Consider the following 22,412-nt stretch of genomic DNA (forward strand, 5'->3'; position numbering starts at 1 on the left):
TTTAAACCTGTTCGTCTGGTCCAGGCTGGGAGAAACAGTGGAAAACACGGGAATGCTTAGGCTTCATTCCGCGGAGCTGTGATCGGACATCTCGATTCTTTTTCTGGTTTATTTGTAGGCAAAAAGCGTTCAGCCGGATGCAAAATTGTACAGCAGCCCGCAATGGCTTGCAAATGACCTGGTCTAACTCGGAGCGCATTCATCCGCAGGTAAAAGTCATTTTCCTTCTGCTCTCATCGAGATCGTGTTCTGTAGGCATCAGCACATATGCACACAGCGGCACTTGAGCGAGATTCTCGTGCCGTTCCAGTAGATTATTGATCTGTGGATCTTATAAATACGTTATTTTATCCCTTCCTCAATTTCTTCAATAGCCTGCTGAAACTACTGACCCCCTGTGAAGACTTGTACTTTCTAAGGAAGTCAAATCCGAAGTCGTGTGCTCTTAAAGCATATTTTACGTGTAACTCCTTTCGGTGAGATATTTACCACAAAAGTTACAAGTTAGCCATGGCTCTTATTGTCACCTAGCAAGGCGCTCACGAACAGAAATCGAGTTGTCTGAGGATGAAACCATAGCAACAGCAGACCGCTCAGCCTGTCGGACGATACGTCGACAAACATAAATGCTATCGTGTTTTTTATAGATTTACGTTTAAACAAATGGGCTATATAACAACTTTATTTGTGTTATAGTTAACGTTCTCTTTCATATATATCGACAATAGCCTATCATACTCGTCTTCTATGGAGATTCCTTTTAAAAGTTAAAAAGCACTGAAGAATCAGCACATTTCGGGCAGTTGATTGTGATACAACGTGTCTCCTCATTATAACCATCCTTTGGTAACCGCACGTCCTGATTTTGCCAAGTCCGATGTGTTCCTAGGTCAACATATTTTGTTGACCCTGGAACAACATTTTACTCCAAAAATATATTCTTAACCGTATCCCTACACCTAAACCTAACCTTAACCATGAGTAATCCCTAAAATCAGAGAAATGATAGATGAATTGACACTGATGTACAAGCACCAAAACACTGATTTTAAGCATAAACTTCACAAATCTATAAACTGGTTCTTCAAATCTGATTGGTTAATCACAATGTTGTTCCAGGGTCAACAATGATGTTTGTCCCAGGAACATGTCTCACTTGGTAAAATCAGGTTAGGCTTGGTAACCTGACGGGCGTAAACGCCCCTCATCGTGTATGAGAGGTCCAGCGAAACGGAGGATGAGACTCCTCTCAGACACACGGAGAGCCCAGTTAAAGCTGACCGTTTGAATGGACCGAGACTTCAACGTCAGTGTAGAAAGTAGACAACAGAGCGGCCTTTTTAAGGTTAAAATGCTCGTTTATCGATTATACCTCAATTATCCCAAGTAACCGCGAGTAAATGTTTTTAAAAGGGCTCTTGTTAGAAATCACATGCAGTTTTTGACTGTAAAATGAAATACCCAGTACAGTGCCCAACTGAGCAGATTCAAAGGTTTGAGTTGCTTCCTTGAATTGTTTCTAGTCTTTACTGTGACAGCTTTCTTCTTCTTCTTCTTCTTCTTCTTCTTCTTCTTCTTCTTCTTCTCTTCTTCTTCTTCTTCTCTTCTTCTTTATTAATTAATATGTCCATGCATAAATTATTTGTTTAATTAGCTTAGTTTTTCACTTACTGTGTAACGACAATTTCCAGCTGACAAAACCAACCTAAATGACACATTTCAGCATTTCTGTCTTTATGGTAGGCTATGTTTTATTGTAGGAAATGATGTTAAAAGAAATGTATCGGTTTAATTTCTTGTTAGGCAACATATAGGATCCTTCAACTGTATATAAAGGGGTTGACGCGATTTTGCAAAGGAAGACATGTTCTATTCAAAAATATAGATTTAACCTATCCCTACCCCTTATTCTAACCCTAACCATAATTTATTCCTAAAATCAGTAGAGAATGATAGCTGATTAACAAGGTTTAGAAGCACCTAACCCTGATTGTAAACCTAAAACAGATATTTTCTAAAAAGTTGAATCTCATTTCTGTTTGGTTGATTACAAAGTTGTTTCAGGATCGAAAAGGATGTTGATTCAAGTACTTGGTTAAATCACACTCGTCATATATAAAGACAGTAAATATAATGTGCAATTATACTATTCATGAAAACAATCATCTATTGGTCAAAATGAGCTTTACTGCCCATCCTTCCCATTTTGACAGCATTTTAAATTTAATATATAGATGTTAAGTAAAACAAAACCAATTTACAAATTTTGATATAACCTCTTGGTCTGTTTAACCCATAATATTAGCAGCACTCCTCCTGTCTTTGTCTGTGCTATCATTGTGTGTGTGTTTTTTGTGTTAAGCCTTGTGTAATGGTGTGTGAGAGTTTGCATGCCAGCCTTGTAACTGGCCAGCTCTCTCTGTGTAACAGCCTGGTAGACAGCAGCGGGGCAGCAGTTCATCTCATCTGAAAGCGGGTGCAGACTAATCTGGCCCCACAATGGCTGAATGAAATAATTAAAGTAATCCTCTGTGCCTGGCACTTGGCTGGGGAGGGGGGCCTTGGGCCACCCATCTAAAACGGGTCACTGAACGCCGTGGAGCTGGTGGCCTTTAGAGGCTAGATGGCTGCAGCCGAGGACAAAAGCTCACATGAGCTCAACTCATTGGCTGTGGTCACTGGCATCAAAGTATTGACGCACTCAGTATTTAGGATGTGGTTGGTTAGTGTTTATTGCCTACTGAACTACTTTTTAGCTCATTTATGTGCTTTCAGGGAGGATTAAATTACGTGTTCTCCATGAGAATGAGTGAATATGAATGCATTTTATTCACACTTTTCGATCCCCTTTCTGATTTATCAGCAACATTATTCAATTGGTGAGTCTATTGGCTTACCTCGTGTAACAGTAAGCAAATAAATATTCAGCTTTTATGCTATATTTCTCGAATACGCACTTCAGGTGCACACTAAAATGTCAGCATAGCCGGATGAGTTAACCATTAACCTAGGACAGATGCTGCACTCACCGTTCCTTCTGAGTCAATCATTCTCCTGGGTTCAGACAAGAGCTGACTCCTGAACCCTCATAAATGTCACCGCTTTAATTTAATTCTTTAATTATCGCATTGAAACCAGAATGAGGAGGGGTTAGCACAATCATTGACTGAGTGTGTTACCATGACGCAGTGCCACCGCTGTGCCTCGTCCAGGAATCCAACTCCTGCCACGGCGGTTACATAAATGCTTTTATTGCTCTATTTTCCCAAGAATCACCTTGCTGTTTCATGCTGAGCTGGATTCCACCTGGTGGTGGTGGGGGGGGGGGGGGGGGTGTCTTGGCACAGGTTATGCCATCCTCATGGTTTTTTTTTTGCTGGCAAAGGAAGGGTGAGTGTTGGTACAATGATGAATTCCTCATTACAAGTCTCTAAAGAGGAAAGAGGGAGAGTGAGGGAGAGAGAAAATCATACAGCAATTTTAAAGCATGTCAACGGGGGAGGCTTTAGAATAGTAATTAGCCCTTTAAATCTGTTAACCTCCCCCTGTGCAACAACACAATGGCCTTCTCGACAGTATATATATATGAGCGCATCTCTGAAAGGGCATGGGAGGGCATAAAAGGATGGTGTGCATATGGTGTGCGGTTTTGTTACAAGAGACAGTTGTGAAATGAGCAGTTTTTGCTCACAGGAAATGAGAAAGGAACCGCATTCCCCGAAAGGCTGATGCGAAAATTCTGGCCAAATGTACTGTGAATAATCTGTAAAGAGCCAATGGTGAGATTCCATAGGGGGGAACGCCAATTCACTTCTTCCTATGCGCTCACAGCTATTGATTATATTAATGACATCCAGCTTATACACAGCAGTACAAGATGAATTAGGCTGCACTGCCTGAGAGCTGAGAATAATTCTCACAGGATTATGACAGTAGTCATAAATACCGCACTCTGGCGACGCCTGTCTCCCTGCAAGGAGACTTTAGCTGTGGCTCGACGATGGTGCATTTGAAGACGTTATTAGAGAGGTGGACGGTGTGTGTTGATTTAGGGCCTGTCATAAATTGTCTCTCTGACCATGTAATGATGACGATCGCAGCTGATAGGTGAAGAAAAGCCCCACCGACAGCCTATTGTCTTTGTAATGGCTAGGGTTTTTGTTTACCTGTATGAAGGCTATGTGCTCTCTGCAACTGAAAGGTAAGCTGTCTGCAAGGTAGCGGTGCTTGATTTGACTCTGTTAGGGCCTTTTCTATCATGTAAAAATGGCTGCCATTAAGGCAGGCCACTCATATGCACTTATGGATTTCCATTACACTTATGGGCATGTGATGCTCTGTCCATGTCTTTCTGTCTATGGACACTGTAGTCCCTCAAGAACCTCAGTGCTCTCCACGTACGTCTATGTCTTATGTCTTGTTATTGTCACTGTATGTCTGAGCCTCATCACAAGCATGTCAATGCCCAGTTTTCCCCAGTGTTAACTATCCAAATGACAAATAAATGCCTCTTGCCTCTTACACAGGAGAGTGTTTAGCCAAATCCCAAGTTGTTGCCACCCTATCCTCAAACAGGTTCAGCTGGCTTTCTTTTTTTATGACTTTCATGTTTTTCTGTAAAATTTTCCATTTGCCCAAGCATCTGGTCAAAAACACTCAATGACATTACTTTGCTGTGGTTGTTTTAGATCTTGTGTGTAAGTTTAACACACCCAAAGATGTATGTGCACACACGTGCATTCATATTCATACAAGAGTGTGGGAAAGGATGTCTACAGCCTACATTAGGATTCCCAGAGTACAGTGACCCTTAACACAGGCTTTTTATGTCAGGCCCTTGAGAGCAAAACGTATTTACACGCTTTTCATGTTGCGAGAATGTTTTTGAGCTTTGTTGTTTTTGTTAATTTTTCCAGTGCACGTTGAAGATGTGATGTTTTGGTTTCGTTTATATATAGATCTTGTCCTTTTTGTTTTAACAAATAGCATTTTAGTGTCATTTTTTCAGCCTGGTTAATCCTTGACCCAGCCGGCTTTTTAAGGTTGACCTTTTTTCATCAACACAAGGTAACAAATTCAACACACACCTTAAGCAGAGACTATGACGCATCACTGTGAAATGCCAACTCCATAAGATGGTCTTTCAAAACCACAATGAGAGATACATTGCTTTAAAGATGAGGAATTTTTCACCTCTCTAGCCCCTTTTGTGGTCTGCGCTGTTTAATTAGCCACATGAAAGTGTGTCAGAGTCTTCTGTCTCGACAGATTTTAGAATTATACTGTGAAATTAGTAAGAAACGAGTCAAGCTCTCATCATATGTGTGATCAGGGTCACACATCCCACCGTTCATTTCAGCATCATTAGTGCATTGTTCTCCCTACAGTGTCTTTGCCTTATAACTGCAGTTGTGTGAGTGTGTTTGTAATCACTGGTGTCTAATTTGTGTATATTAAAACTGCCTTTCCCATATATAGCAGAGTGTGTGAGGTGGTGTTTGCTTGTTGCAGTTATCTTAGCCATTTTTCATTGCTCTAACCACACGTTTTCTTTTCCTTCTTTGCAATCTGTTTAATGCTAAAATATTGTATGGTACATGCACTAAACTACTACAACCAATCAATACTGATGAGTGCATTCAGTTTTTTTTAACCTCATGCAAGGTGAAATTGAAAGACTGGTTTTGATTCTTTAGGCTTGGTATTCAAAGGCAGAATGGTACTGGTGGCAGCACTCTCACATCCCCCTTTGGTTCACTGCTGGGTCGAGTTGAGGTGTCTGTCTGCTCTGGGCTGTAATCTAGCAGCCCTGCCTCATTAGCAATGGTTAGCATGGTGGGATAACATTCCACATATGTTACAGGGGTCTGTGATTACCACAGCAGGAAACATGACCTTAAACGTGATGGATTAATCAGAATCTGATTTATTTATTTGATTTTCTTCTTTTTTTTGTTCTTTTGCAGTATGTCACGCTGTGTTTGTTAATGTTTGGTGAAGTGGCAGGAGGGGGGCTGTTGTCAAGACACCCTCTATAGACCCGTCTTTTACCTCCCCATGGTTGTGTGATGTTGCCATAAATTTGGAGCCATTTGCTGTGATAACTATAGTGGCACTGGAAGATTAGAAAGCCACACTCCTTTAACGTGTTCAGTAACTTAGACTCAAACAGATTCATGCTTTTGGTTTCTTTCCCACTTTTTGTAACATTGGTAACATTGTTTTATATGGTTTTATATTGATTGTTATAATATTCAGTTTCTTTTGAGAATACATCAGAATGTGGAAGTAAAGTCAGTGGCAACTTCCAGTTCACACAAACTTTCTAAAATAAAGAACATATTGATTTCTATAAGCTTAGAGTAACATGGACCAAAAAATAATTTTAATTGTATTGCCTTTTATTTTAAATTATTTATTTATTTATTTATTTATTTATTTATTTATTATTATTATTATTATTATTATCATTATTATTATTATTATTATTTAAGAATCATGCTTGATTTTTGGTGGGGGTTTTTTCACCCTTTCGGTGATGAGAGCGGAGACAGTTCATCAATAGGAAAGGTAGATCAAGCAGAGTAACACCATTATTTGAATGGACATCCTTTGTCTGCTAGCTTCCTCCTCTCACAGGGTCAGTCATCCAGTGCATCTCTCAGGAATAAGGACATATGTTGTCTTTATGAATTAGACATGACATGAAGTTTGCAGAATGAAGGTCAAACACAAGTAACTGTTTGTGACACATTTACTGCCTCTAAAATGGATAGGTTTACAACACACAAAGGGACAATCAATCATAAATCCCTGGGAATCAGTACCATAAAACTGTGGCGGCCATCGCTTTACAGGCTTCTTGGCATTGTCAGAGACTTTGAAGGATTGTGCCTGAAGAATGAATGTTTCTCTAATTTTATTTATTTGTTTGCTTGATCTTTTGCAGTAACAGACTGATGATGTGCCAGAGTGCCAATGCGATGTGGTCACGGTGGAGTGCCATGCTAGTGTGGATTTTCCTCCTTCTCTGTTGCTCTGCAGATGTAGTCAGCACCATCATCTACCAGGTGACAGAAGAGCAACCGCCCAACACACTGATTGGCAGCTTGGCATCTGACCAGGGCTTGCCAGACACCGGTCACCTTTACAAGCTCGAGGTCGGCGCCCCTTTCCTGCGTGTGGATGGGAAAACAGGGGATATCTATACTACGGAGATCTCGATCGATCGGGAGACTCTCAAGGACTGTCGCAACATTTTTGAGGGCGATCCTTGTTTCCTAGAATTTGAGGTGTCTATTACAGACCTGATGAAAGGCACAGGACCTCGGCTCATCGAAGGCCGCATCGAGATCTTGGATGAGAACGACAACACTCCACAGTTCTCTTCACCTGTCTTGACATTGTCGATCCCGGAGAACACACACGTGGGTGCGCTTTTCCAAATCCCTGTGGCCACCGACAGGGATTCTGGAAGCAATGGCATCGCTGATTACGCGCTAACGACTGGCCCTGAAGCTGCCAACCTTTTCAGCCTGCAGGTGGCGCAGGACTCAGATGAGAAATTGCCCCAACTCATTGTATTGGGAAACCTGGATAGAGAGCAGCGAGATTCATATGACCTCAACATAAAAGTGATCGATGGTGGCTCTCCACCCCGCCAGAGTAGCGCCTTGCTCAGGATCACCATTACAGATGTCAATGACAACGTGCCCAAATTTGAGAAGTCACATTATGAGGGTGAGCTCCCAGAAAACAGCCTAGTGGGTTATTCTGTTCTACAAGTAAGTAATCGATTTGTTTAGTCATGCTTTCTATCCAAAACGAATGTAATAACATGATGCTAGCAATGCTAAGGTTATGTCATATACAGGAAAGTTATATTATACTTTGAAATGCATGGTAAGTCATATTGCATGAAAATGCCTGTTGGATCCATCACAAATTTGTCTTAGTATTATATTTTAATTTAATACTTTTATAAGGTGACTATGTATATATATATATATATATAATGTTTATTATATAAAATATAAAGTAAAGTAAAAAGATGTATACATGTAATTTTTTTTGTGAATATAAAGAATGAGCTCTGAGTAACAGGTAAATTAAATTAAAATTCAATACATCAAATAAATATTATTAGACCGCACATGACACAAGAGTTTCAGTGAACTCACCTGTAAGCAAGTATTATGCTAAACCTTTAAACTGAGCACTAAGTAATAGAGGAGCTGATTTGACAGCTTGGCAATAGAAGTGCACTCAAGCCCCACATACAGAGGCTGACAAGCTCTTGTAAATGGAAGTCTCAGTTATCCCGATGGGCTTTAGCCTCGGTTCCCACACAATAGGGTTAAAGCGGAAGAAATGAGAAAGCCAAATCATATTTTCACACGCAATCGATTGATCCCTCACGGTCCCTTTAAACACAAGCTTTACAAAACAGGAGAGAAGTATTGACTGGCAGTGAGAATTACATGTTGAATTGTTGTGGAAACGAAAGCGCTACTAAGGTTGGGGAAAGCTGTAAAGGCTGGTAAGTTTCCAATATCATTCTGATCAGTTTCCAGGCAAAATTCGTATTAATGACCATTAATCACTCTGTCAAGAATTAATCCATGCAACCAAGTTGTATTCAAAAACCATGTCAGGGGACTATTTTCCTCTCAGTCTTCATAAGCATCCTTAAAAGCCAAAGTAAATAAGCAGTGGTGGTATTAAAACAGCTTAATGTTGTGATTTCAGAGGGTTGTAAATTTTGTACTTTAGTATTTCAGCTTGTTCAGGGAAATGTTCTTCAAATACTTTAAATGAAACAAATTCCCAGTTAGTATGGCATATGAGATGCAGTGAATCATATAGAGTAATAATAATTTAAGCACCATGAATAATCTTTCAGATTAGGAGCTGTTCTCTGTACTACATGGACTGAAACTCCATGCATGTTTCGTACACAGACAAGCACAGAACAAGGAGTGGATGTAGCAGGAACAAGGGAATCTTGATTGTTTCAAAGCTTTAATCAAGCCACACTTCGATTCAGAGCTGTTTAAAATTATATCCCAAATTCATGATAGACCAGAAAAAAATATGTAGAAATCTGTGCCAAGACTGAGCCACTTAAGTGATCTCTCAAGTTAACTTCATCTAGCAAACTACAGCTGATTTTGGAGAATTTAACTTAACACAAAACACAACCTAATCATGATTATCCCCCTGAGTAAGTGCATTTCTCATTTCTCTTCTTATATTGAAAACTGAATAAAAAACGATTCCCATTTGTTATGGTATTACAAAACAAGCTGTTTTCTGGAGTCAAATGAGTTGTGCTTTATTTTAAATTCCAGGAAAATTAAGTTAATTTATCAATTAGTCTGATGTAGTTCTTGGATGATCTTTGGGTCTTTTTTAAGTGTGTAAAATGTATTGCTGGCAATATGACCAAGTGTTTTAATCCCTGTATTGACACTGATATGTAATCCTATATATCATCTGTTTTTGTAAATTAATTATTCAGTGCTTTGCTTAGTTTCATTTTGTGTTGTATTGATTTAGGTGAAGGCCTACGACTCTGACATGGGACCCAATGGAGAGGTGACCTACAGCCTCCACCAGGCATCACCAACAGTCCAGAGGCTCCTCAGCATTGACCGCAACACAGGCACCATTTTCGTTAAAGGCACTGTGGATCGTGAAGAAATTAGCATGCTCAAGTTCTACGTCCAAGCTAAAGACAATGGTCCACAACCAAAGAACTCCAAAGCCCTTGTAACTATTACAGTAAAGGACCAGAATGACAATAAACCCACCATCAGGATCCGGGGCATTGGGCTTGTGACGCATGATGATGGTGTCGCTAACATATCGGAGGACATGCCAGTAGGCACAGCTGTGGCTTTGGTGGAGGTATCAGATGAAGATGAAGGTGAAAATGCAGTTGTGACCTGTGTGGTCGCAGGGGATGTGCCATTCCAACTGCGTTCAGCTAGTGAAACAGGCAATGACCGCAAGAGGAAGTACTTCCTCCAGACAACCATGCTACTGGACTATGAACGGATAAAAGACTACAGGATTGAAATTGTAGCAGTGGACTCTGGCAACCCTGCACTATCCAGCACAAATTCCCTGAAGGTGCAAGTGACTGACATGAATGACAACTCCCCAGTGTTCTCGCCTTCTTTGTATGAGGTAGAATTTGCTGAGGAGAACCAGCCAGGTGACAAGGTTCTGGATGTGGTAGCCACAGATGCCGACAGCGGGACTAATGCGGAGCTGACCTACACTATCACTGGTGGATCAGTACCCGAGGGGCTCTTTGAAATTAACCCTAACACAGGAGAAGTGCATGTCATGAGCCAGTTGGACCGTGAAAAAATAGATCACTATCAATTTCTAGTTGCAGCAGCTGATAAAGGTGTACCAAGCTTGAGAGGAACTGCCACTGTTGTCATTAAGGTGCTCGACAGGAATGACAATGACCCTAAATTTATGCTTAATGGTTATAGCTTTTCAGTCCAAGAAAACATGCCGCCCCTTAGTCCTGTAGGAATGGTAACAGTCAACGATTACGACAAGGGCGAGAATGCTCGTGTTCAACTTTCTGTAGAACCAGACAATGGCAAGTTTATGATTCAAAATGGAACGTACACTATACTTTCGACTATTTCCTTTGACAGGGAAAAGGAGAGCACCTACAGTTTCCGACTTAAAGCTGTTGACGGAGGTGATCCACCACGTTCTTCCTATGTTGGCATTACCATTAATGTTCTTGATGAGAATGACAATGCTCCATACGTCACCAAACCCTCAAACTCTTCATACAAGTTCTTGGATCCCCGCACAAGCCCAGAAACACACGTTGAAAGTGTTAAGGCAGAGGACATGGACATCGGCTTAAATTCAGAGATGGATTTCAGTATAGTAGGGGGCAACCCGCATGGATTGTTCCGCATCTCTACAGAAGGTGAGATTATATTGGCTAAAGAGTTCACATTGAAACACATTGGTCTCCACCGTCTGGTAGTAAAAGTTAAGGACAAAGGCACGCCGGCACGCCATACGACTGCACTGGTTCATGTCTACGTCAATGAGACCATTGGCAATGTCTCCCATGTCGAAGGACTTGTTGGACACAGTCTTTATACGCCACTTGAAATGGACATAGCAGGAGACCCTGATTATTCTCGAGACCAGCATAGTAACATTATTTTTGCAGTCTTAGGTGGCTTTTGTGTGGTCATTCTTATCATTGCAGTGGCTATGATCATCAGGCATGTCGTGCTAAAGGAGAATAAAAGTGGCTACCAGGCAGGCAAGAAGGAGACCAAAGACCTCTATGCCCCCAAACCAGGACCTAAGAGCAACAAGAACAAGAAGGCAAAGAAAAGCAAAGCTCCAAAGCCTGCCAACCCATCTGAAGAGGATGAGGGGGGAGTCTTCAGAAAGGCCTAAAGTTTAACCACATGAATGAAAGCATCATCGATAGCCCAAGGATTCATCTGCCGCTCAACTACCCCCCTGGGAGCCCAGACCTAGGGAGACACTATCGATCTAATTCTCCCCTGCCATCCATTCAGCTCCAACCTCAGTCACCGTCTGCCTCAAAGAAACACCAGGCAGTGCAGGACTTGCCAGCAACCAACACCTTTGTAGGAACCGGTGACAACAACTCAACAGGCTCGGACCAGTATTCGGATTACAGCTACAAGGCCAACTCTTCAAAATATAGCACCAAACAGGTAGGAGACGACTTCGAAAGCATGGCAGGGTACCACAGCACAGGGTACCAAAGCACAGGTTACCAAAGCACAGGGTACCACAGCAACGGGTATCGCAGCAACAATGTGTGGACTAATGACATGTATTAGGGGCTGGAACTGAATGAATGTCAAACCAAAGCTGCACTGATCACAAACCTTGCACATCATTGAAATATATAATTGCTTTATTTGTCAACCCCTTAAAAAAAAAAAAAAATCTTAATTTAATTAGTACTCATTTAAATGAAGGAGCCAATCCTGCACAAGTCTTATTTACCTTTTTATTTTCTTTGAGATGATAATTCTCATTTGGACAGTGTTTATTGCTGCCACTCAATAGATGAACAACCTGCTTTCAACATCCTTTGCAACACATTTTTGGATATAATAACTTTCTGACCATAAAGTTTTGCCTTATTTTTTGTATAAAATCAGAAAACTGCACTGATTAAGTTAAAATACACAGGAAGATTGGAAATGTAAGCTGAAAATATTTGAACGTTTCCGTGGCACATTTTGGCGGACATAAAAAATGTTTTTAATTATTTAGACTTTGTTTAGTTGGAGTTGTAGTGGGTTATTTTTACAGATTAATGGGCATAATTCCCCTGTTCTTGCTCAAGCTTCATTGATTGCAGATGCAAAGAGTGCCTTCTTTTTTATGTACACAACTAAGTGAGATGGCTTAATGCAGATTAATAATCAGCTATAGACATCAGAGTGTGCCACTGAACATTGTTGAAATAATTAACTGTGGAATTTTCTACCAGGCTGTGAATAATGTTACCTTAACTGTAAATAGAAAGCTACTTGACATTAAAACTTAATCACCTTTCTCAAGTACATTTCTCTACTACTGAACAAGAAAACCAAAAATGGATACCATTTGTCTTAGACTGTATTAGCAAATCATTGGAGATAATCATGGATTTGTTTTTTTTTTTTTTTTTTTTTGGTTGGGGGAGGGGGTTGTTGTTGTTGTTCAAATTCTTGATGAACAAATTTAATAGCTTTATATAGAAAAAAATTGCTTAATTAATTTTTAACACACCAAACTTTTCTGTATACCAGATTTGTAAATAGAACCAACCAGATCTCAGCTGCTTTCATAGTGGTTCAATCCTTTTTTTTTTTTACATTTGAAGTCTGGTTCTAAGTGATATGTCTCCATATTTAAAGCAATAATCACTTGTGATGTTATTCTGGAAAGATGCAATGTTTAAAGTATGTAATGCAGGAGCAGCTAGGGCTTTACACATAATGCAGCACACAGTCAAGTTTAATACGACCCTTTGCATTCTGCGAGGAGTGGAACTGTATTTAAAGCTGCAAATATCCCCATTTCTGTTTAATTCCTGTTATGTGTTATTTTGTTTCTGTTGATTTGCAATTTGTATTTTGTATGTTTCACAAGTAAAGCAAGTTGGCTTTTAATAAAACTTTTGTGAAGGTGTTGCATTGTGGATTTAATGTTAAACAGAAACAGTGCATTGGAATTATTCCCCAGGGACATGAATTCTTAAGGTACAGTATTTAATTTCCATATTCCCATTTTTATGTATGACATTACCATTTTTATACATCACATTTTACAAGTAAATATTTATTAAGTAAACTCTTTTTAATAATAAAAAATAAAAATGTATTCTTCAAAAACGATTTTAAATTATCTTGGTACCTCAGCTATTATTTTAAGCTCTGTATGTTGATAGCTAGACTATTGGTTTACTATTCAGCCAGTTTAATAGTATTCACAAAATGCAAAAATGTCAGTCTTATGTGATCCACATCTTAACACAATTAATATGATATATTTACTACATTGCTCTTCTGGGATTGAGCCAAACAAGTCACACACACACATATATATATATATATTATCAATCTAATCTCTATTTTTGGGGGTCCCATATTAAGGTTTGAGGAATAGGATCAAGGTATGGTTGTCAGAGGTCTTGTTAGGATTTGTGTACTATTTGATTGGCTTCTTGGATGCCGGCAGCTAATCTGGGCCCCAAACACACACACACAGCCTTTCCTGCCACTGCCGACCATTAAAATTCTAGCAGTGTCCATGCTTCTTAAAAGCTGTCGATTTTGCCCTCAGCTTCCACCGTCACCATGGCAATTGACTGACCAGTGTGTGTTGTATGCTGACTCACAGACTGTTCTGAGTGCAGGTGAGGAGGTGGTGGGGGGAGGGGTATGGGGGGCAAAGAAAAAGAGAGAATGGGAGGGATCATAGAGGGATGAATAGAAAGAGGGCATGATAAGAGAGCAAAAAAGATAAAGGTGGTCAAGAAAAAAAAAAAAAAAAAACTGTCATTTTACACCATTCTTCCATGTACTCAGTTCATGGTGCTTCATGTTAATGGAAGAATCCAGTCATTTATCTGTTCGTTTGGTCACAGGTCCTGTCATTGGTTAGTACTGTCCACTGTATCATCCTTTTCATGAAAATCCACTTGTATTGAATATTACACTGTACTGTACCTTAGGTTTGTCATTGTCCCTGTGATTTTCTCTTAACAATAGAAATCCAGAAAAGGGGATAATGCAGCATTAAACCAGTCCCTATATGTGTATGCATAGCATAGTTTGAAATGGAACATCATGCAAAATATGACATCACACCATTAACCAGGAAGCAAAGTTATTCATATTTTTAAATTCCAGCATACCTTCATAAGAGTTTCAGCTTAGTGTGCTTGTTTAGCCTCCACTCATTTCTCCTGGCTGTAGAAACTTCAGTCTTAGCGTGTTTGCGAATAAATGAATGCCGGTTTGATGTCCGTCCTTTTATGTTTCCATGGTTTAGGAAAAAACAAGAGTTGGGAGATAAAACAAAGAGCTTTCCATTTCTAAGTTGTGTCCCTTTTTCTCTGTCTCATGTGGTGTGGTGTGGTCTTGTGACTGTAACCATCACGGAGTGAGAATCTATTTTGTAAAGTGTGAAGTCAGTTATGCAAAGCAGTTCTGTGGTCCAGGCTGCCGTACAGCAGCTGCAAGTCACCCTTTAGCAGTCCATGGCTTCAGCAGTATCTTTATCTCAGCAGTATGTCCACCTTTCTCTCCTCTAAATAAGCAAATAAGTGCCTACGATTGCTTAGTGGTTAATCAGGTGCAACAAACTCGCCAGTAATAATCGTGAATCAACAGGAGAGAATATAGAGGGGAGAAAGAGGAAAACAAAATCATTTCAAAGGACACTCTGAAGAAATATTAAACAACCAGCTTCATTTGCATTATTCAGGTGTTGTCTTCGAATATGCAAGGATAATTAAAATAAAAAGCTGTTAATTGTTATGATGGCCCTTTTTCCTCCCTTCTCCCACCTTGATTGAATTTTTTGACACATAGGTAAGATGGAGAATCATTAGCTTTGCTGTCTCTAACAATCTAATAATGAATTTATATACTAAGTCGTAATTTACCTATCGGTAATCCCTGCCCCCTTAGTTACTGTTGGCGGTTGTTTTCCTGGGTTCATTCATGATCATATTCAGGGTCCCCCTAAGGATGGCCCTGTTTGACCCTATATCTTTTTGATAAATTTTGGACACAAAGGGACCACCATTCAAGTGGGACTTAAATATGCCATGGAGTTATATAGATTTTAGAGGATACATAAAATGTCCCTTTTTACAATATGTAATATAATTATCTGGTGTCCCCATAATGTGTCTGTAAAGTTTTAGCTCAAAGTGCTCCACAGATCATTTATTACATCATTTTGAAAATGCCTATTTTGAGTTGAAGCAGGAACACGTGCATGTCTCTTTAAATGCAAATGAGCTGCTGCTCTCCACTTCATTTCCAGATTCAGAATAGAGCAGCGGTATAGCTTGGACCTGCTAAAAACATCTGTTTTGGTTCTGATTTTCATGTTTATCGCACTGAAATCATGAGTTTTAAACCACATGAGTTTAAACTTCTGATATACGGTTTTCTTAGTGCACACATCTGAAGCACATGGACAGAAAACGGCTGTCACAGCATGTGAGTACTAAACTAAGTTCTCACACAAGTGCACGTTAAAAAAGGGCAAAGACATTCCCTGAGGTTTACTGACAGGAAAATAATGAAATCGAAGAAGGAAGGAAAGGAAGAAAGAAAGGACACTGACATCTCTTGTCATTTGAGGTTTGAAAGTGTTTTTTTTTTTATGAAAGAAAGGAATGAGTATAGAGAAATGGATATCCCTGTTTCTTCACTTCTCAATATTAGTGTTTGAGGTGTGAACTTAATGAGACACCTAACTAAGCTTGTCTTTTTGTTTGTGTTTGCCCATGACACAGTAATATTTTAATTAGCTGCCAGGCCCTTTAATAAGTTGTTGTTGTTGTTGTGCTCTACTACGAAATTTTAAATGGCATAATACAATGATGTCGTCAATTTTTACATTGCTTAAAATTCTGGTCCCTTAGCGCCTCTATGTTACAGCAGTATTTGTTTCTCAGGATGAGTCGCCCGTCCTGTGGGCTTAAATCTGGGACAACAGTGGCAGACAGGTAGATGGCCATTTTGATGCACACACAAAGGAGTATTTTTACCTCTCCGTAATCAGTGAATACCTGAGAGTACAAGTCACTCAAGGAAGGAAAATGACTATGTCCTAGCTAAGTTGCTAGTGTGTTTGTGAGTCACAGTTAAGGCACGTTTGCAAGTCCTTCCAGTTCTCGTTGGAAAGATAAGGGGACAAGCGTGTACAAAGGTAAGCAGCCAGGAACACAAAGGTTCCTCTATGTGGAGCTCTGACGTTCCCTGTCAGAGCCTCTCTCATTAAGGAGCCTGTCTCTGGGCTCACACTACAACCCGACATCAAGGTCGAACACATTAGCTCTCATTTAGCTCTATTATCTAGATTATCTGAGCTGATCTAATGATAAGTATTAGCAAAGTTCACCTCTGTGGTCACTGTTAAAGAACTAGCTGACTGTCAATTGTTGCTTGGTTCAGGTGAGGCCTCGAATGCAGCCATATGGCTCTCTCGGGGCATATGTGTACAATTATTTTAATGGTCTATGATTAGTATGTTAGGACGTGCTAATTGGGAAATATTTCTGGTTAGCCTTCAGAGCAGCTAGATAGAGATCAATGGAGATGCCTGATTTCTTACCGAAAGTTAAAAACTGATCTTTTTGCAATTTGCAATTTTTTTTTTTTTTTTTTTTACTTGGAGGCAAAAAAAAAAAAAAAAAAAAAAAACCTGTGATCACACATGTATTTTAGGAAATATCTTCTAAATGTCTAAAACTGTCATCAGATTTGGCAAGTCTCAATCTGAACTTCTTGTGATATACTTAAAACTAGGTTATTATTATTATTTATGTATTTATTTATTTTTTTTCAAGCTATTCTGTAGATCTATATATTTAATGTGGATACTCTTACTTCCCTGTACCTAAACCAGCCTAATCTTGTCTTATGGCCAGTTTTAAAAGGGTTTTGGGCACTTTTTAGCTGGTCTGGCATGCAAAATGCTATATATATATATATATATATATATATATATATTAGGGGTGTAACGGTTCACAAAATTCACGGTTCGGTTCGATACGATACACTGATGTCACGGTTCGGTTCGGTTCGATACGTTTTAGATACAGCAAAATGTAAAAACATCTCAACTTTTCAGAATGCCGCAAGCGCACCGCGGGTCATGTGACAAGAACCAACCAATCAGCTTCATCCTTTCCCGTAACAACGTTGAGAGCTCAGCCAAGATGAAGGATCAGCTGATCATAGTTGTATATGGATTGCAATTTTGAAAGGCGCTCGCTCACTCAGCACGCGCTGAAGGCTCGTTGCAAAATGTCGAATGCCTTTAACAGACCAGAAATATAAGATCCTAAAATAACCAACAGGTCTGGTGTTTGGGTTGGATTCCCTGTAAGCTATAGTTTCTAAATGCTGCAGGGATAGTTTGCTGCGTGCATGTTTCTCCTTTTTTTCGTCTTTTCCCAGATAGTACTGACGCATATATCCCAGATATTCCCGCTGGTGTTTTTTTATCCACCACTCTCTTGCCATCACCATCATAGCTTAAAGGGAATCCAAAGTGCACCCAAATACCAGACCTGTTGGTTATTGGAGGATCTTCTCATTTCTAGTCTGTTAAACGCATTGGCTATTTTGCAACGAGCCTTCAGCGCGTACTGAGTGAGCGAGCGCCTGCTGAGTAGCCTAACATAAACATATAAGATGGTGTTTTTTTCTTCTTCGGGAGTGTCAGGGGCGTTGCCTGTTACGTTGTTTGGGTTATTGGGCTACCTTGTTGAACGCATATCATTATATTTCTCTCTCTCTCTTTTTTTTTTTTTTTCAAATATAATTAATTACTCCAACGAACCGTTCGGTATACATAATGCGTACCGCGTATCGAACCGAAAGCGGTCTCCTGAAGCTATGAACTGAGCATTATAAAGTTTTTCTCTAGGGTCTTGCTCAGGTTGATAAAGGCCCAAGCAGTGCATAAAATGTTTCTCTTTATCTCCCTCTCTCTTGTTCTCTCCCCTGTCACTTTACTCTTGTGGGCTGTCGTTGTTTCTGGGTGAGGTGTCATGTGCTGTGTGGTGACTGCACTCTTTGCCTGTGCAACTGCAGATTCCGACTGCTACTAAACTTCTCTCCTCCCCAGAGGCCCATCCACACACCCTGCCGTTGTCAGGCAACATCTGCTGAAATTACGCCTGGCTGTCCCCCTCCTGCTCGTACACACATATTTACTCTCCGCACAGACGCTGACAGCGTCCATCTTTATAGGTCCTGACAGAGGATGCATAAACGCACTTGTGCACGCTAAACTACTCACTCAGACAAATACGCACACGCAGATGTGCTCGGGTGCATGGACCAAAATTAGCCCCATAACCGTAAAAATGAACATGAAATCCAATCAAACCCTTCATGTGTATAGTCAACAGAGTTTAATCCCTTTATTTATGCATTTGCTAGCTCAAAAAAAAAAAAAAAAATACTGCCTTTACTTTGCTTAGCCATTAAGAGCATTTTAGTCTAATGATGTTACAGAGTTTTGCATGGTGCATGTTTATGGTACATTTAGCGTTCTGCCTCACTGCTCTGCTCTTCTGCCTCATAAGGCACTTCCTGTTCGCTGTGTCTACAGATCTGTTTTTAATTTCAAAATGAGGATACAAAGAGAGAGAGGCAGCAGTGCAGTGTACATGTCTCTACATTTGTCTATACCGTACTAAGCTGTTGCTTGGTCACCTACTGCAAAAGGCCTGTTCGAGCTGTTTTGTAACATTATAAATGTTTTTAATGTCACTTTTGATCAATTGGATTCTTCCTTGCTGGATAAAAGTATTACTTTCTTTCTTTTTTTTTTACTGACCCCAACCTTTGAGCGGTCATGTTTAATTGTCAACTTTTAGATATACACCAGTATCTGTTAGCATTAGGTTAATGCACGTGGACATAAAGCCACAAAACTCCCATTTTGATCTCATGGATCTCAATTCTAATTTTGATCTTTTTTAAAACTGCAAGCTCAGTGTTTAGAACAAACCAAGAAGCCATAGACAGAGCTTAAATGGCCGTAGGTGATTTGGCTTGAATGGCAGTGACAGAACAGTTGTTTTTTTAGCACAACAGCACACAAACTCACAGACCTACACTCTCACAATCTGGACCCGCATAGAAAGGCGTAAACATGTTGCCGACAGGTTAATGGATTTCGCAGTGGTGGATGTAAATGTGTGTAAAGTATATTGCTTTGTTGCTTGGTACTCTGAGCACAGGGAGGGGCCTTGATGACCTTTGACCTGCACAATGGTCTCCGGTACATGTTGCAGACATCTCTCCTGTCTGTTCCAGGCTGTTAGCAGGTGGCACGGATCTGCCAAGGCGTGCGCTCACTGACCTGTGCTATAACCCCCAACACTCGCCGTCTGTGTGTGGGTGTTTATGAGAGACTGATACACAAGGAATCCGCTGCCCTTATGTGCTCCTCATAATGATTTTTCTCAGGTCTTTATCACAGGAAGCTATGTGATGGATGTCAGAGAGAAATGATACTACTGTGTCAAGCATGTGGATAAAATAATGCAAACTGTACAGCAGGAAGCATAGTAATGCTTACAGGATGTGACTACTTAGACACATGATACTTGTGGGTTCCATGCATTTTCCATTAGGTATTATATCCTTTTTGTCCTTCTGTCTTTGTTTTCATTCCTATAAGGCAGTAAGCATTTTGCAGAGCAAATCAAAAATATCTGGTTTCTGGGTAAAAAATATTTGTAAAACATGCTAAAAGTTAGCAAATAACAAGATTTTTATCCAGAGCGACTTGCAGTGCATTCAGGCTAACAGTTTTTACCTAACATGTGTTCCCTGGGAATTGAACCCGCAACCTTGTGCTGCTTACGCAATGCTCTACCATTGGATGGATGGAGATATATATATATATATATATATATATATATATATATATATATATATATATATATATATATATATATATATATTTGCCATTTTAGCCCCACATACATTCAGTCCTTGTTGCTTCAAAATTCATTTTCAAATAAAAAAAAAAAGTCAGAATATTGTCCTTAATTTCATTTCCTTTTTTTTTTTTTGATTGTGGTTAGATCTGTTACCAGGAAACATATCACATTATGCCCAGTCAGGATGTGGTTTAAAGGATAACGTAAACTGGCAATAGAAAGATGCAAACACTTCCTTTCTCATTTCCCCTCTAGATGAAACTGCAAAGCTCATCTCTGATTTAAATTATATTGCAGACTCCGTAGACACTCGCTTAAACTCCCTTCTTCTCGGATCAAATTTTGAGTGACAAACTGCTGGAGTGGGGCATCCGGGCATGTGATTTCTTTGACTTACCTTAGAGAAGTCATGTCTATATTTAACCTAGTCCAGTACTGGTGCCCACCTCTCATGTGCCAACTTGGCAGAGGAAAGAGAAGAGATTGGAGAAAGAGATTGAAGATAGAAAGTCTCATAGATAGGATGTAGAGTGTTCAACAGCCATCAGCGCTACTGCCTTCATCGGCAGGGTGAGAATTGGTCTTGCGGTCGGCTGCCATGAGAGGCAGGCATCACTGCATACTGGTGTGTGATTGCAGTCAACGGGGGGTTTGTTAGAGGAATGAGGCAACGGGAAGGGAATCAGAGAGAGGTGGGACCCTGATGGGAGGGTTGATTATTCTTCTTTTTTTTTTCACAAGAAAATGCATTTGGTGAGTGAATGGGGGGGAAAAGTGTGTGAGAGAAAGAATGGGTTGAAAGGGGATGAATAAACAAATTATTATTTATAAAATTGGAAGAGCTCTGTGGATATTTATTTCAGTATCTTAATCTCAGATGCCCAACCAATCCCGATTAAATAAAAATGAATGTTAGAAATGTAAGTCTTTATTTCATTGATAATCTATTATTCTTAGTATTGGGACAGGATCAATCTCTTGAGAACCAGATCAGTCTGTTGTTCTTCCAGTTTTTTATTTATTTATTTTTTATTCCCCGAAGTTAAACATTGCTATTACTTATGAACATGCAAATATAGCCGGTTGTAGTTCGCCTTGCTTTGAGGCAGGATTCGAACTGCAGTCTCTGGCGTGGGAGGTGAGCGCTCTAACATGGAGGCTAAAGCCCATGGCCTCTAGTGTCAGTCGCTAGAGCGCCTCTTGAGATCAGGGAGTGTGGTTTACACGCACAGCACTTTTTAGCCTACGACTGTTACACTCACCCCCCAAAACTGGGTCACGGCACCAAATGTAATCAGTTCTACTTTGTCTCTTAGAAGCAGGATTCGAACCGCAGTCTCCAGCGTGGGAGGCAGGCTCTCTAACAAGCCTACAACTGTTACACAAAAGAATATGCTTTTGATTTTTAGTTGAAAAGCAAATTAAACTTTGTTCGGTTTCTTATACAAAGCTATCATATTGCTTTAGAAGACTTGGAATGTAATGAATAAGTCCTATGGATCACTTTTATGGGTAATGTGTCTGCTGTTCTCTGTTTGCTGTTTCTTTGTATATTTGGTTCTCTCCATTGTCACCAAAATTATATGATTCCTAATTATGTCATTAGTTCCTTGGTATGGCCATGATGTAGCCATCACTGATACATATTGTATTGATGATGGCCAGCATGTTTTTTTTTAACGAATATCAAATTTTGTGTTCTATATAACAAGGTCATACAAATGAAGACAGTTGGTGATATTGGGTGAACTATTTCCATAAGGTTTTAGAAAGTCGGCGAGATGAGTAAAGGAATGGAAAATTAAGTTGGGGTTTCAATGAACACAAGCGGAAGTATCTCTCACTCATCTATCGATCTCTCAATCTATCGGTCAAATCTTTACCAGTCACTGTGTTTTTTTTATATTATGTGAATATTATGTCATACAGCGACAAACAGTGATTTCTTTTTTTTTTTGATTTTAGATTATTTGATGAATGTTCAGAAGAACAGCATTTATTTCAAACAAAGTAATGTATTTATTTTCAAAGCGCTGCAGTTGCGTGATGTGATATGAAGTCCATGTGAATCCTCATGTTCTGTTTGCTGCTTTTTGCTTTTAATCCCTTGGAAACAAATGCTAGTATTTTTAACGGGTCACAGACAATGATCCTTTCTTTTTAAAACAATCTTGTCAGT

At 39.7% G+C, this 22,412-nt stretch overlaps 1 pseudogene; it reads left to right on the plus strand.

Moving 5' to 3' along the window:
* Nucleotides 1-121: 121 nt before the first annotated feature.
* The window catches only part of LOC113081117 (protocadherin-1-like), a 142,898-nt pseudogene continuing 120,607 nt past the window's right edge, over nucleotides 122-22,412 (plus strand).

This window comes from Carassius auratus, unplaced genomic scaffold, assembly GCF_003368295.1.
Source record: "Carassius auratus strain Wakin unplaced genomic scaffold, ASM336829v1 scaf_tig00033194, whole genome shotgun sequence".
Taxonomy (NCBI): Eukaryota; Metazoa; Chordata; class Actinopteri; order Cypriniformes; family Cyprinidae; genus Carassius; species Carassius auratus.